We start from the raw sequence: 14,979 nt of genomic DNA, 5'->3' as shown, positions 1-14,979 counted from the left end.
ACAGGCTCCGGATGCGCAGGCTCAGCGGCCATGGCTCACGGTTCCCAGCCGCTCTGCGGCATGTGGGATCTTCCCGGACCGGGGCACGAACCCGCGTCCCCTGCATCGGCAGGCGGACTCTCAACCACTGCGCTAGCAGGGAAGCCCCTAACCCACGGTCTTTTAACTGAGATCACACACCTGGTCTCAGGACTTAATGAAGCTCAGGTTCTTGATGTCTCATGGCAGAAAGAATTCAGTGAGAGACAAAGGGACAGGTAAGAAGTGGATTTATTTAGAGAGAAACACACTCCACAGAGTGTGGGCCATCTCAGAGGCAAGAGCGGCCGTGGTATGGGGTTGTCAGTTTTTATAGGGGTGGGTACTTTCATAGGCTAATGAAAGGGAGGAATATTCCGTCTACTTTGGGAAGGGGTGGGGATTTCCAGGAATTGGGCCACCGCCCACTTTTGACCGTTATGATCAGCCTTGGAACTGTCATGTTGCCTGTGGTTGTGTCATTTATCTTGCTGATGTGTTACGATGAGCATATACTGAGCCTCAAGGTCTAGTGGAAGCCGACTAGTACGCCATCTTGGACCTATTTTGTTCTAATCAGTTTATGTCGTGTCCTCGGGTTATGTCATTCTTTTAAAGCCTGTCCCCTGCCCCCTTCCCTCCTGTTTCAGTTACATTCTCATAGGGTTGTCACGAGGATTAAAGGATTTAGGACTGGAATAGGGGCTGCTCTCTCTTTCTGAGATAGCCCACACTCTGCCTGTGGAGTGTGTTTCTCTCTAAATAAATCCACTTCTTACCTAAAAAAGAAAAAGACTGGAATAGGGCCTGACATATAGCAGTGTGTTTCAGTCAGTTTTCATATAGCAATGGGGTTCTACACCCACCCCACCCAAGCTCACAGTGAGCGTGCCCCATGGCCCTCCCCAGAAAATGAATGAGCTATGTTGACCGTAAGAGTTACTTGTGGAATTTTGGAAAAAGTACCTGCCAGGCCCCTTCCCTGGACATTCTGAGTTGGAACCACAACCCAGGTGTCAATGAAAAAATGTTGCCTGCCATATCAGTAAACAAAGGATGCTGCAGCTACCAAGCTATCACATTAGAGCCGCCCGGAGGGTGAGCCCTGAAGGAGCTCAGAATAGAAACAGGATGCCCGCCAATCTAGCAGTCAGACACTGCAGCCACCCCCGATGGTGCACCCGGAGGAGACTCAGGGGGAGAAAGCACAGACTACTGGCCCTAGAGAGCTAAGGTGCATATCAAAGGAATGATTTCAGTGAGCCTAGACTCTTGCCTCTCCCCATACATAGAAAAGTGCTAAATTCCTTAACTTGAGATATCTGGTTTTCTTTAATTAACAGTAATTTTTTTAAGTTCTGACTACCTGGTCTTTGTTGCAAAAACTCCTATATATCCTAGCTTCCCCGTTACCTCTTCGGAGTGTGATCTGAGAGTCCTGTCTCCTGGGCTTGAAGTCCACGGTATGTCTGCCGAATAAGACACAATTGTCAACTTTGAGGTTGTGCCTTTTTTTTCAGTCAACACAGGCCACATAGAAGTATGTTCCCAGTTGAAAACCACTGATCTGGTTCAAACCCCTTAACTTTACTGAAGTCAATCAACTCCATCAAGACAAGGTGAAGTCAGCAGCAGAGCCCAGACGGGGAAGGTGAGGGGTTGTTTCCTTTCACTCCTATTGTTGGAACCATGGCCCCAGCGGTCCTCACAGCAAATGGGACCCTCAAAAGGCGGGGCCATGGGGGAGAGCGCCAGAAACCAGAGAGGATGCTGGGAAGCCACAGAGGATGCTGGGAAACCAGAGAGGATGCTGGGAAACCAAGAGGACGCTGGGAAACCACGTGGGGTGGTGCTGCTATCCTTCCCATGGCCTCCTTACCTGGCTGCCTCTTCTAGTTCGAAGCACAGTCTCTGGCCCCCTTCTTCAGGGCTCCTTCCTTAGGCAGCAGTAGTGTCTGCTCATGGTCAGAGCAAGGCCTTGGGACAGCAGCCTTCAGCCTTGGCTGAAGGATGGAAGGGAGAGATCAAGGGGCCAGAAAGGCTGTGAAGGCACAGATCTTCTTGGACCTATGATGGGGTTACCTCCCAATAAACACATCATAAATTGAAAATATCCTAAGTAAAAAATGCATTTAATACACCTAAACTATTGATATCACAGCTGAACCTAGCCCACCTTAAACGTACTCAAAACACATATTAGCCTACAGTTGGGCACAATCATCTAACACAGCCTGTTTTATAATAAAGTGTTGAATATCTCAGGTAATTTATTGAGAACTGTACTTAAAGTGAAAAACAGAATGGTTGTCTGGATCCAGAATGATGGTAAGTGTATCTTTGTGATCGCGTGGCTGACCGAGAGCTGTGTGGCTGCCCTGCCCAGCATCGTAAGAGAGCATCAGACCACATATTGCTAGCCTGGGAAAAGGTCAAGATTCAAAATTCCAAGTATGGTTTCTACTGAATTTGTATTGCTTTCACACCATCGTAAAGTTGAACCGTGTAAGTCAGAGACCATCTGTATTTGTGTATATGGCTGGAGACCAGACCAGGAGGGCAGGCAGGGCCAGTCGCCTGTTCATCTCTCCATCCAATTGTTATGATTCAGAAAGTGTCAGGCGTTTCAAAGAAGGGAGTCTCTAGATGCAATGCAAAGTTTGGCGGATGAGTCAGCATTCACCAGGTTGGGTGAGGGGGGTAGTAAAGATACAGAGGTGTGAAGCAGCTTCTAGGCATTTTAGGAGAAGTGAAGCAGTAAAAGCCCAGCAGTGCAGTTACAGGGTTATTCTGCTTGTCAGCTATGTGACAGCTGAGGAAGAATGTACCAGAGCGGCAAGGCAAGAGGCAGGGAGAGTGGAGAGGAGCTGATGACATCATTAACATTTTTTCCACTTTGCTACATAGAATTAGTTATTATCATTTATAATCACTACCTGATATTTCAGAATGTTATGGCTTATTCTGTGATAATAATAATAGAATATGTACGCTCACGTATACTTCACGTATTTTACCTTCTTTAATTCTTTAGTTGTTGCTGTTTTATTTTTATTTTTTTAAATTCTTTGCTCCACACGGCTTGCAGAATCTTATTTCCTCAACCAGGGATTGAACCCGGGCCCTGGCAGCGGAAATGCAGAATCCTAACCACTGGACCACCAGGGAATTCCCTTGGTTTTTTAATTTTTAGATTTTTCTTTATTTTTTCTTATTTAAAAAATTATTTTCTTAAAAATTTTTTTAACTTTCTTTAATTCTTACAATAATCCTGTGGGAATGGCCCAACTCTAATCATCATCCTCATTTTACAGAAGAGGAAACTGAGGCACGGAGAAGGGACATAACTTTCTCTAGGTCACACAGCTAGTTAGTGGCAGAGCTGGGACTTGAATTGGGCAGGCTGGCTCTTGAAGCTGTACCTCTAGCCACTATGCTGCATCTCTTGGCTCCACTGGCCCTCAGCCTTTTCCGGAGGGCCCTCTTTGAGCCTGGGCTTCACGCATAGGAGGAAGTCCCTGTATCAAAGGAGCTTTTCAGTCTAACGAACAATTTCCCTCTGGTTAGACATTTAAGCTCGCTCCCTCTTTTCTCCTATTAAAAATAGCTCCCAGGAAAACAAAGCTTTGATAATCCCGAAAATGGACTAGTGGGTCAAAAGTTTTACTTTGCAGCTCTTTTGCATGCTGCCAGCTTGCTTTCCAAAAGTGTAGATTCCATTTAAACCACAGCAACAGCATGTGTGTGGGTATGATGACTTCACTGCAACCTCACCAGCACTGGGCGTTATCTTGTCCCAAAAATGTTTGGTACCCAGCATGTTCAACAGGCAACTGCTTCCTCCTGCGGTCCGCATTCCCACCGCATCCCTGAATGAAAGGAAAAACTCATGAAAGATTATTAGCTTGCTTATGGAGAAGACAGAGGAGCCGTGCAGACCTGTGAAGAGAGCCAGACTCATGGGGGGTTTTGCCTTTAGGCTGCGAATGTTACTGTCTTTTCCTTTGTCTAATATAAAAATGTGTCCTTGAGGCAATAATGGGATTTCAAGAGCAAGAGGTACAGGCAGAGAACATATAACCTCGAGCAAAAATATGTAAGTGGAAAAAGAAAGAAGGTGGATGGACAGATATCACATTCCTCGCAAAACATTTTCACCAAGAGTAAATATTCCCCTTCATTTAATGGCATCAACCTCCCTCCTACCCACGCCTCCTCTTGCATCTATCTCATTGTACTGTGATTGTTTCTGCTCCTGTCTTGTGACCAGACTGTGAGGCTAGACCTAAGGGCAGGGACAGTTTCCCACCTAGTTTCCGGGAGTAGACAGTGATACCCAGTGAGTGGCTCAAGGGACCCCAAAAGAAGGTTCTCTGAGAATGCTCTGTAAACTGTTCTGAACACCCTGCTTCCACTCCCCACCACTGTAGATGGTACTGATTTCTAACACTCATGGTATAGTCTTTTTTTTTTTCTTTTTAATTTATTTTTGGCTGCGTTGGGTCTTTGTTGCTGCGCGCGGGCTTTCTCTAGTTGCAGCGAGCAGGGGCTACTCTTCGTTGCGGTGCGCGGGCTTCTCATTGCAGTGGCTTCTCTTGTTATGGAGCACGGGCTCTAGGCGCATGGGCTTCAGTAGTTGTGGTGCACAGGCTCAGTAGTTGCGCCTCGCGGGCTCTAGAGCACAGGCTCAGTAGTTGTGGCGCGTGGCCTTAGTTGCTCCGCAGCATGTGGGATCTTCCCGGACCAGGGATCGAAGCCCTGTCCCCTGCATTGGCAGGCGGATTCTAAGCACTGCACCACCAGGGAAGCCCCAGTATAGTCATTGTGAGAAAGAAGAATCACCTGCACTCATTTTTGTTGGGGAGGGGGATGGGCGGGAGGGAGGCAAAGCTCCTTAAAGCCATCATGTGCTGTGACAGGATCTGGGGAACACACAGTACTGGGGAGAAAGTGGACCCAGGTTCGTGTTCTCTATTTTTCTTTTCTCACCCCCAGTGCTTGGCCCAGAGCTGAGTGGGCTCCATGAAGCCCTGCAGCTTGACTAGCTCACATCAGTCACTCAAAGCCACCTGAGTGGACTGCGGACCATGCATTAAGACAATAAGCAGACACACTCCCAGCAGAGCCCTGTGGCAGTGGGGAGGGTTTGATTTGCATTTGGAGACAAACTGTTTCTCTATCTTTGTCTCTTCCTTAAAAGGAGGGAAATGGAAATGTGTTACCAAAGCTAGTAGGCAGGGCCACTAGGCTGTAAAAGGGAGGCTTTGCGAGCCCCTGGTGGCCCCCCATGGTGGGGGCCACCAGTTCTGATGGCCAGAGGGAGGTGTCTGATGGCAAATAAGAAATTTGGGGGAGGAGGTCAGGTGTGCCAGAAGGACCCCAGGGTATGTGCACAAAGGCAGAAACTTTAGACTGGGCTGCTTCCTGGCTGGAGGGTGAGGGGCAGGCCAGGGAGCAGGGGAGGCTGACGTCTGGAACTGCTCCGTGAGTTGGCTCAGTGCAGCCTGCCCTGCGCCTGTCAGCCCTTTGCCATCACAAGCTTTTAGAGAGAGTAGCAGAAGCGTGCACTTCCTTTGCTATCACAGTTCCACTTTTAGAAAGTTATTCCCTGCAGATATGCCTGCAGTAAACCACAGATGTGTACTGTAAAGGTAAAACCAGGGAACTCCCTAACTGTCCATCTGAGAAGGCCGGGTTAACCATCTGTGGGATGTTAGGAGCCTGTACAAAAGGAGATAAAACTGTAGGAAGAGAACAGAGCAAGTTCTAGAATGGTATGCTCAATTCATAGTTGAAAAATCTTGGAAGGATTTACACCAAGCTGTTAACAGTGAGATGTCAGTTGGGGGAGAACTGGACTTTCATTCAGATTCGATTTTATATACTTCTGTCTTGTTTGGACATTTTACAGCAAACATTTTTAAAAAGTCAATTTAGGACTTCCCTGGTGGCACAGTGATTGAGAATCTGCCTGCCAATGCAGGGGACACGTGTTCGAGCCCTGGTCCGGGAAGATCCCACATGCTGCAGAGCAACTAAGCCCGTGCGCCGCAACTACTAAGCCTGTGCTCTAGAGTCCGCGAGCCACAACTACTGAGCCAGCATGCCACAACTACTGAAGCCCACATGCCTAGAGCCTGTGTTCCACAACAAGAGAAGCCACCGCAATGAGAAGCCCACGCACTACAGTGAAGAGTAGCCCCTGCTCAGCGCAACTAGAGGAAGCCCACGCGCAGCAACGAAGATCCAACGCAGTCAAAAAAAAAAAAAAAAGCCAATTTAGGGAATTCCCTCGTGGTCCAGTGGTTAGGACTCCACGCTTTCACTGCGGAGGGCCTGGATTCGATCCCTGGTCCGGGAACTAAGATCCTACAAGCCGCACAGCATGGCCTAAATTAATAAGTACATAAATAGTCAATTTAAAAAATGCTAAAGACAAATTTCTGCCTTCAATTCTGAGAACAGGTCACCCCAGCAAGGGCACAGAGCACCAAGCTGCTTTCCCCTTTATTCTGGCCACATTCTCTACAGTGGGGAGCATGGGGGGCTTGGGAGCTAAGCCTTTCTGCCATTCTGCCGTGTTTCCTGGCACATAATTTAGCCCTTCTGTGCCCACACGTAATGCAGGCAGAGGTGACACTGTGTTAGCAAAACTCAGTGTAAGAGAGGCCTTGCAGCAGCCCGACTTCACGGCCAGGGCAATGTGGGTTCAGAGTCAGACTCAAGCTCAAGGTGGGGAAGGAGGCAGGAAAGAGAGAAGGAGAGAGAGGAGAGGAAGAGTTCGTTTCTTCTGGACTCAGACCCTCCTCCACCTGACTCTCTCGCTGACCTCCCTGCTGGCATGGGAGGTCTTCATGTCACTTGGGCCCAGAGCTTCCTTCCCTGACGCTGCCCCCAGCTTCTCCAAGGTCCCGTCTTCCTGGGTCTCTCCAGCCATCTCCAGCTAAACAGACTTGGGCTGACAGGCTGCTTCTAGCTTCCCTAAGACTGTGTAGCTCACACCTTTGGACCAAGCGACAAAAGTGTCCTCTTTATCAGCAAAAAGTGAGAATTTTGGACAGACAAAGAAATGCAGACTGCAGACATCCCAGGGCAGTTTCAGAAGCAGAGGGAAGACTGGATGGGCTTGAGTGGGCATGGGAGACCGGTGGCCACTGCAGCCTGGGATACAAACACAGACCCCAATGGTTGGATGCGGGGTGTGTGTGGGATGGTGGGAGGGGGGTGACAGAGTGAGAGGGGGTGTCAGAGCCAGTCAGAGAGGTGGATCCCAAGGGAATCCAGTGCCAGGATGAGGTGTCCCAAATCCGGCAGCTGAACTTGAGATGCAAAGGGGAGACCAGTGATTTGGGGACCCACCCAGGCAAGCCCAGCCTCCAGGGTCTGAGATCACACATTCTGAACTCCTGTGGCTATGGCTCTAGAAGTTCCCTAGAAGCTGCCTGTCAGAGTGTCTCCTGACCCGCCTGGCACTTTAGGGACTCCTCAGATATCTGTCACATGAGTGCACCAGGAAGGAAATGGAGATGCCCTTCCCACTCACATCCTGCCACTGGGCCACTGATGCTCAACAGCAAACAAGGCCACCGGCCTGACCCAGTTTCCCCGCTGTGCCAGCCAAGCCCGAGGAGCCGCAGATGAGGCCAGAGCAGGAGTCCAGGGTGACTCCGAGGCGCCGCCCTGCGGCCCCGCTGCCCTCCTCTCCCATCGCCTTGGACGGGCGGCGTTTCTGACTTTGGCCCCGGCCGTGACTCCTGTGACTCATCTCCGGGAGAAGAAAGGGGCCTTTGTGGTCTCCGAGCTGGCCCGAGGCTGGCGCGTCCCTTGGGCAGCACCGCCCCCCGGTGGCCGCGGCGCCCCGGGGGCGTAGCCCAGCTCCTGCCCTGCTGGCCCTGCGATCGGGAGCCCGGCCCGCCCCCGTGAAAAGGGAGGGGATCACCACCTTCCTGAGGGTGTGGGATGCGTTCTGGGTGAAGCCTCAACAAAGGATGGAATTGTTCGTCCAGCGCTCGGGGAAAGGGCAAGCTCCGGCATCCCGGACCCCCGCTCGTGGGGAGCCCTTTTACAGAGCGGGGCGGGGCCACTGCCTTTTTCTGGTGAAAGCCTGGCTTGGTTCCTGCTTTCCGCATCCCCGAAATCACGTGTCTGCTGCATTTTAAAAATAGATGCGAACATCTGCAGTTCCCCTTTTGTGAGTGGCCTATTCATATCTCTTGTCCATTTTTTCTATTTTTTTTTTTCTCTTACTGATTTTTAGAAGTTCTCCGACATGTTGAGTCTGTCACGTGCTGCAAATATTTTTCTAAGCTTAGAGTTTACCTCGATTTTGTTTTTAGCGATTTTTGACACACACACGTTACATTTTTATGAGGACCTTTTGATGTTTTGCTTTATTCTTTCCCCCTTTGCTTTCTGCTTATAGGACTGTTTCCATCTGAGTATCAGACAAAAGATTTTCCTAATTTTCTCTACAGCTCGATTTTTGTTTCTTTTCTCCCCCTCCCCACCTTCCTCCTTTTTTTCCTGCTCCTCCTTCTTCATTAGCTTTTTTTTTTTTTTTAATATTTACTTACTTGGCTGCCCTGGGTCTTAGTTGCAGCATGCGGGATCTAGTTCCCTGACCAGGGATTAAACCTGGGCCCGCTGCATTGGAAGTGCGGAGTCTTAACCACTGGACCACCAGAGAAGTCCCTTCATTCGCTTTTAAATCCTGGAATTTATTTTGCTATAAGGGTGAAGTAAAGATCTAAGCTTATTTTTTTCTAAATGGTTAGCTAACTTCCTAAATACCATTATTCAGCCTTTCTCCTTTAGGAGAATATTTCCTTACTGATTTGAAATACCACCTCGATTATAGAATAAATGCTTGGGCCCGTTTCTGGCCAGGACCCCGACCCTTATACACAAGTCAAAGGGTATAGACTTCTTAAAAAAAAAAAAAGTATTAGACCACCTCTCATGGATTTAGGACATATTCACATTCTTTAAGATCCAGTTAAAAATGCAGTCCTGAGTGAGACATCTGCACATGAGAACTGGATGGGAAATATTTCATTTAAAAGGACAAGAGCACTTGGGGGAATTCCTTGGCAGGCCAGTGGTTAGGACTCCGTGCCTTCTCTGCCGAGTGTGTGCCCAAATTAAACAAACGAACAACAACAAAAGTACAAGAACATTTTAAATTCTTATAATACAAAATGCCAAGCCTTCCTCCAGAATGGCTAGACTAATTTATATTCCACCGGAAGAGTATGAGAATGCCCTTTCCCTATACTCATGCCAAGGTTGAGTATTATTTGTAAAAAACGGGTCCCAATTTGAAAGACAAAAAATATCCCTTCATTGTTCTGTCTTAATTTACCGTTCTTTGCTGCTGGGAAAACCCTTTCAGCAGGACCACCTGGGCAGGGATGGCAACTGACCTGTTTCCTCACCTGAGGTTCACCTGAGACCTGCCTTTGCCTCCTCTCTCTACGCCTTATGGATAGGTGACCGTGATATTTTTTTAAATTGAAGTGAAATCCACCTAACATTAAATTAACCATTTAAGCGAACAGTTCATTGGCATTTAGTACATTCGCAGTGTTGTGCAACCCTCACCTCCATCTAGTTCCAAAATATTTTCATCACGCCCAAAGCAGACCCACATCCATTAGGCAATCACTTCCATTCCTCTCTCCACAGCCTGGTGACCATGAATCTGCATTCTGTCTCTGTGGATTTAGCTATTGTGGATTTTTTATATAAATGGAATCATACATGATGTGACCTTCTGTGTCTGGCTTCTTTCTTTTAGTGAAATGTTTTTGAGGCTCACCCATGTTGTAGCATGTATCAGTACTTTGCTCCTTTTTATGGCTGAATAATATTCCATTGTATGGCTATACCGTAATTTGCTTATCCATTCCTCCATTGATGGACTTTTGGGTTGCCTCCATTTTTTGACTGTTGTGAATAGTGCCATGAGCATTCTTAGAGACGATGATTTTTATGAAGTAATACTTGGGGAGCGATCTGACAAAGCAGGTTTTCTAATCTGTGACTTTTTTAATACGAAAATTTCATGGTGTTGTAAACGTAAATCACATTTTGACATACATTGAATGATATCAATTTTATTGATTTCCAGGGATGCCTGGGTAAAAAAGAAAAAAAAGAATCCAAAACCTGTAGAGAGTAGGGAAGTGAATGAGCATTTGTTGAGCACCGACGTGCCGGGTAGCAGAAGCTGCTCCTGGGCCACCTGGAGTCACCTGCAGATAGTAGCTTTAGGAAGGTAGCTTTGGCATCTCTGCCTCGGGACATACCCTGAGGGGCAGCTCAGAAGTACCAAGGAATTGCCAATACCCCAGTTGTGACCCCCAACCCACGAGGAGCATCGTTACCCCTCCGCCATATCCTGATGTGTGTTCTATGCAGCCCCTCAGAGGGTCCCGGTGGGAGTGACCCCAGGTGCCCACAGTGGTCACTTCCTCCTGAGTGCAGATTTCAGGGGCCTTCCTCCCTTCCCTGTCTCACCTCCCCTCCTTCACCGCATGTTGGATTTCCGACTCCTCCCCTTGTTTTTTGTGTGTTTGTTTTGTCTTTTACCTGGAGCGAATTACTCAAACCCTGTGCCTTAGGGACCTATTTATAACATAGGGCTAGTCCTAGTACCTGCCAGGATGAGGACAAAATGAACTAACACGTGTGAAGAATGTAGATAGTGCCTGGCACAGAGTATGTGCTCAAAATGTCAATCATGATAATATAAATAGGACCAGCATGGGCTGTGGGAAATAACACACCTGGCTTCGGTTTCCTCATCTGAAATGTGGATTAAAATGCCTCTTTTGGAAGATGAGGGTGAGGAGTACATGGAACAACGTAACCTATGTAAAAAAGCACAGGGCCTGGCCCTAGGTGAGGACTGATGCCGGGCAGTCCAACCACGCTATCTTTATCTACTGGCTATGCCATCGTGAGAGAGTGACCTCCACCAAGCTGGAGGAGCCAGTGCTGGGGCACAGGCGAGATGGTTTCAGAGTCCCTGGCCGCTTCCTCCTTTATCTCTGGAGAATGGTGTGACCTCAGGCGGGTTATGTCCCTGAGGCCCTGGTTTCCACATGCCCTAAAAGAAGTGAATTTAGGGGACGGCTAAATGCCCTACTGGCTCTAAAGATCTAGAGAGTGTCCTGTCCTGGGATGGACACACACACACACCCGGCAGAGAGGAAGCATCTGTGTGTCTGCTGGGCCACTTGAGTCACCTCCTGGAGCTGTAGGCCCCAGGCTCTGTTGGCCTTGAAAATCACCTCAGAGAAGAATAATGAGTCTGGAAAACTTTTCCAGGCATTTTCATGTGTGAAAGATGTTTTCTTCCTAGGCCCCTCCTCCCCTTTTGTCACTTTGCAAATCCGTGGTTGTCTTGCCAAGTCTTGGAAGCGGGCCACATCTCCCTGTTGACAGCTGTGTTGAGGGGTTGGGGGGGAGCCTCGAAAGATCAGCCTGCCCCTTCCTTTCTCACTGCCCTCTCCCCAGCTCCTGCAAGAATCTAAGTAACTCAGAGGAAGAAGTAAACAGCTCACAGTGTTTTACAGGGGTCATAAAACATGGCTCCACCCTCCAGAGAAAGTCAAGATTGGGAAGTAACCACAGAACAGATGGGGCCTGGGGAGGGGGCAGCACCAAGTCCAGAGACTTAGAGGAAAGGGGTGGGAGGGACTGAGAGAGCATGCGCAGTCCACGCTCCGGGCTCCAGGCCTCAGATCCACAGGCTGGGTTTTCTCTCAGTGGCCAGGCATCTCAAGGGGTGGGGAGGAGACACAGAAGTTTCTTTATTTTCTACAACCGTGCCTCATTTCTGAGTCCCTTTTCCATCAGGCTGGTGGGGGAAAATATATTACATCTTCCAGGAGCTATATCCTAGTTCTGAGATCTTAATGCAAAAACGCGTGGTAGGAGGATGGCGTTTTGGTTCTCGTGAAACAATCCCCAAGTCACTTCTGAGGTTCTCCTGCCCTGCCCGCAGGCCCCCGTCTGCAGGCCCCCATCCTTCAGGTCCGATGTTTTCCTGTTACTTCCTCAGGGTCACTGTCACAGCCCAAGGGCATCCCCAAACCATTCCCCCCAGGCTCCCACTGCCTCCTGGGGCCTCTGTCATTCTCCTTCAGGCCACGGGACCCTCCTTCTGGTTCTGGACCAGGGTCCTCTCCCCACTGCTCTGGCCGAGGTGTCCCGAACACTGGCATGTGTTCGAGCCACATACATTAATATATACATCCTGTTTAATCTCACCACAATCTCCTGATACTATCCTCATTTTATGGATGAGGAAACTAAGGCTTAATAAGGTCACGTAAGTAATAAGTGTCCTTTCCACCTGTATACCCAAACCACTTTGTGAAAAGGGGTGCACGAGTTGAGCGAACAAAAGCCTAAACTTTGTTGTTACACGGACGAACTCTTTTTTTTATTTTTTGTTTTTTGCGGTACGTGGGCCTCTCACTGTTGTGGCCTCTCCTGTTGCGGAGCACAGGCTCCGGACGCGCAGGCTCAGCGGCCATGGCTCATGAGCCTAGCCGCTCCGCGGCATGTGGGATCTTCCCGGACCGGGGCACGAACCCGTGTCCCCTGCATCGGCAGGCGGACTCTCAACCACTGCGCCACCAGGGAAGCCCACACTGATGAACTCTTTATGCAAACAGAACTTCCATGGGAAACCTGAAAGTGTGTTTCTGCTCTGGTTGAGGGTGACTGGTCGGAGGCTCCATGTACAGCCTCCTCCTCCCCCTCCCCCCTGGGGGGGCACCTGGGGCATTTTAGTGATGTCCCAGGCCCAGGAGCCATCTGGTCTGTATGGCCTCCAGGCCGGCTCTACAGTCAGGCCCCCAGACCTGGATGGGGACATTTCTTGGTGCCCAGCCCAGTGGATTTCCTTGGAAGACATCAACTTCATGGCACACGCAATCGTAACTTCCCGCTTTGCTCTTCCTTTGAGACTGCCGGGCCCCAAGCCTGGACACCGTGTCAGGGCCAGATCTATGGGCTTCTGAGAGGGTTTGGAGGCTTGCCCACCCCCGCTGCCCAGTCTCTCCACTGTATCCACTGCAGTCAGCCAAGGCTGCATGGGGCCAATTGCTTTAAATAAACGTTAATCCTGCTCAGAGCTAGATTGACAGGGCCTTTGGGAAGGGCCGGAAGGAATAGGGCTATAATTTATCCCCTGAGACTGTTGCTGTTTTTACTTTTTGGCAGATCTCTTCTTTGAGGCTGCTGCTATCTCATCCCATTTTATTCATAAAATGGATGTTTCAAGAAACACTAATAGCCCTTGGGCTTCCATAGCTAGTTATTTCATCCATTCCCTCACTGGATAAACATTAGGTGAGCACCTACTGAGTACCAGGTCCTGTGCTAAGCACCAGGGATGCAAAGGCAAGGAAGATGCATCTCCTTCACAGTCCACAGGTCATAGGTCACAGGTCACAGTTCATGCCTCTGTGCTTTTCTAGCCCTGGGAAATTGTAGTGGACATTTGCTGGCCCTTGGCCACTCAGCATTCATTTCCCCTAACAGCTCTCTGGTTTCCTTTCCCATGACCTGCCCCCCACAAGCACAGCCTTGCTGAGACAATGAATCAGGGGAAACTTGCCCTCCCCTCATGGAAATCAAAGGGGTGTCTGGAGGTTTTCTCAGCCACAGCTGTTCCTCTCTCTGCCCCAATGAGACCAAAGCCTGGAGACACGGCCCAAGGCCTGCTAGTCAGACCCCTTGCCAGGACTTTGAAACAAGGCTGGGAGAGACAGTTGGTATACTCACCCCAGCAGCATAACCTAACTGCCAAGGAACTTCTCTTCTGCTTCCTATACTTCTTCCAAGCCTAGTCCTCTAGCCTTCTTATGGATTTTGGGGACCTCCCAAGTTTTCTTTTCTTTTCTGTAAGACAGCCAGAGTTGGTTTCTGTTGCTTGCAATCGAAGAACCCTGACCAGTATCCCAGGTTCCAGCTGTTATCTCAATTGCTTCTAACTTGCTTGCCACATCTGTTGCTGAGCACCTGTTCTGGGCCAGGGATTGTGTATACATCGATCTGGAGGAAGATTGATAAGCAAACAGCTAGTGTTTCAACTATTAGAAGTGTCCTGGAAGCTCAGGGAACAAGGGAGGAAGAGGTCAGCTCCACCTGAAGGCAGGAGGGAGCCAAGAAAGCAGGTCACCCAAACGAATCCCTCTCCTCCCCTTCTTCAACCTTCCCAACACAGCAGCTGGAGGGATCTTTTACAAATCAGATCAAGTCACTGTGAGCTCAAAGCCCTCACTCAGCGTACAAGTCAAGTCCTACGACGGCCTACAGACCCTATGTAACCTGGCTCCCCAGCAAAGGACTGTGTCTCCTAATCCTGTGCAGTGGGGCAGGGCCACGGGGTCAAGCTCTCTCCAACCAGAAGGAGAGAGGCTACCACAGAGACTGTTTAGTTTTAAATTTTAATTACGGGAGAATACACATAACCTAAACTTTATGAATTTAACCATTTTCAAGTGTACAGTTCAGTGGCACTAAGTACACTCACATTGTTGTGCAACTATCACTACCATCCATCCACAGAACTCTTCAGCTTGTAAAACTGAAACTCTATACCCATTAAACAATAACTCCATTCCCCCCACCCCACTCTGTCCCTGGCAATTCTTCTAACTCTGAGAAGTTGACTGCTCTGGGTACCTCCTATAAGTGGAATCTTATAGTATTTGTCCTTTGGTGACTGGCTTATTTCACTTAGCAGAATGTCTTCAGGGTTCATCCATGTCGTAGTGTGTGTCCGAATTTCCTTCCTTTTTAAGGCTGAATAATATTCCACTGTATGTATATATCACATTTTGTTATTCATTCACCTGTAGATGGACACTTGGATTGCTTCCAACTTTTAGCTATTGTGAATAATGCTGCTGTGGGACTTCCCTGGTGGCGCAGTGGTTAAGA

The sequence above is a fragment of the Tursiops truncatus genome, chromosome 20 (genome assembly GCF_011762595.2).
Source record: "Tursiops truncatus isolate mTurTru1 chromosome 20, mTurTru1.mat.Y, whole genome shotgun sequence".
In the NCBI taxonomy this organism is placed as follows: Eukaryota; Metazoa; Chordata; class Mammalia; order Artiodactyla; family Delphinidae; genus Tursiops; species Tursiops truncatus.
This window is presented reverse-complemented; position numbering follows the sequence as displayed.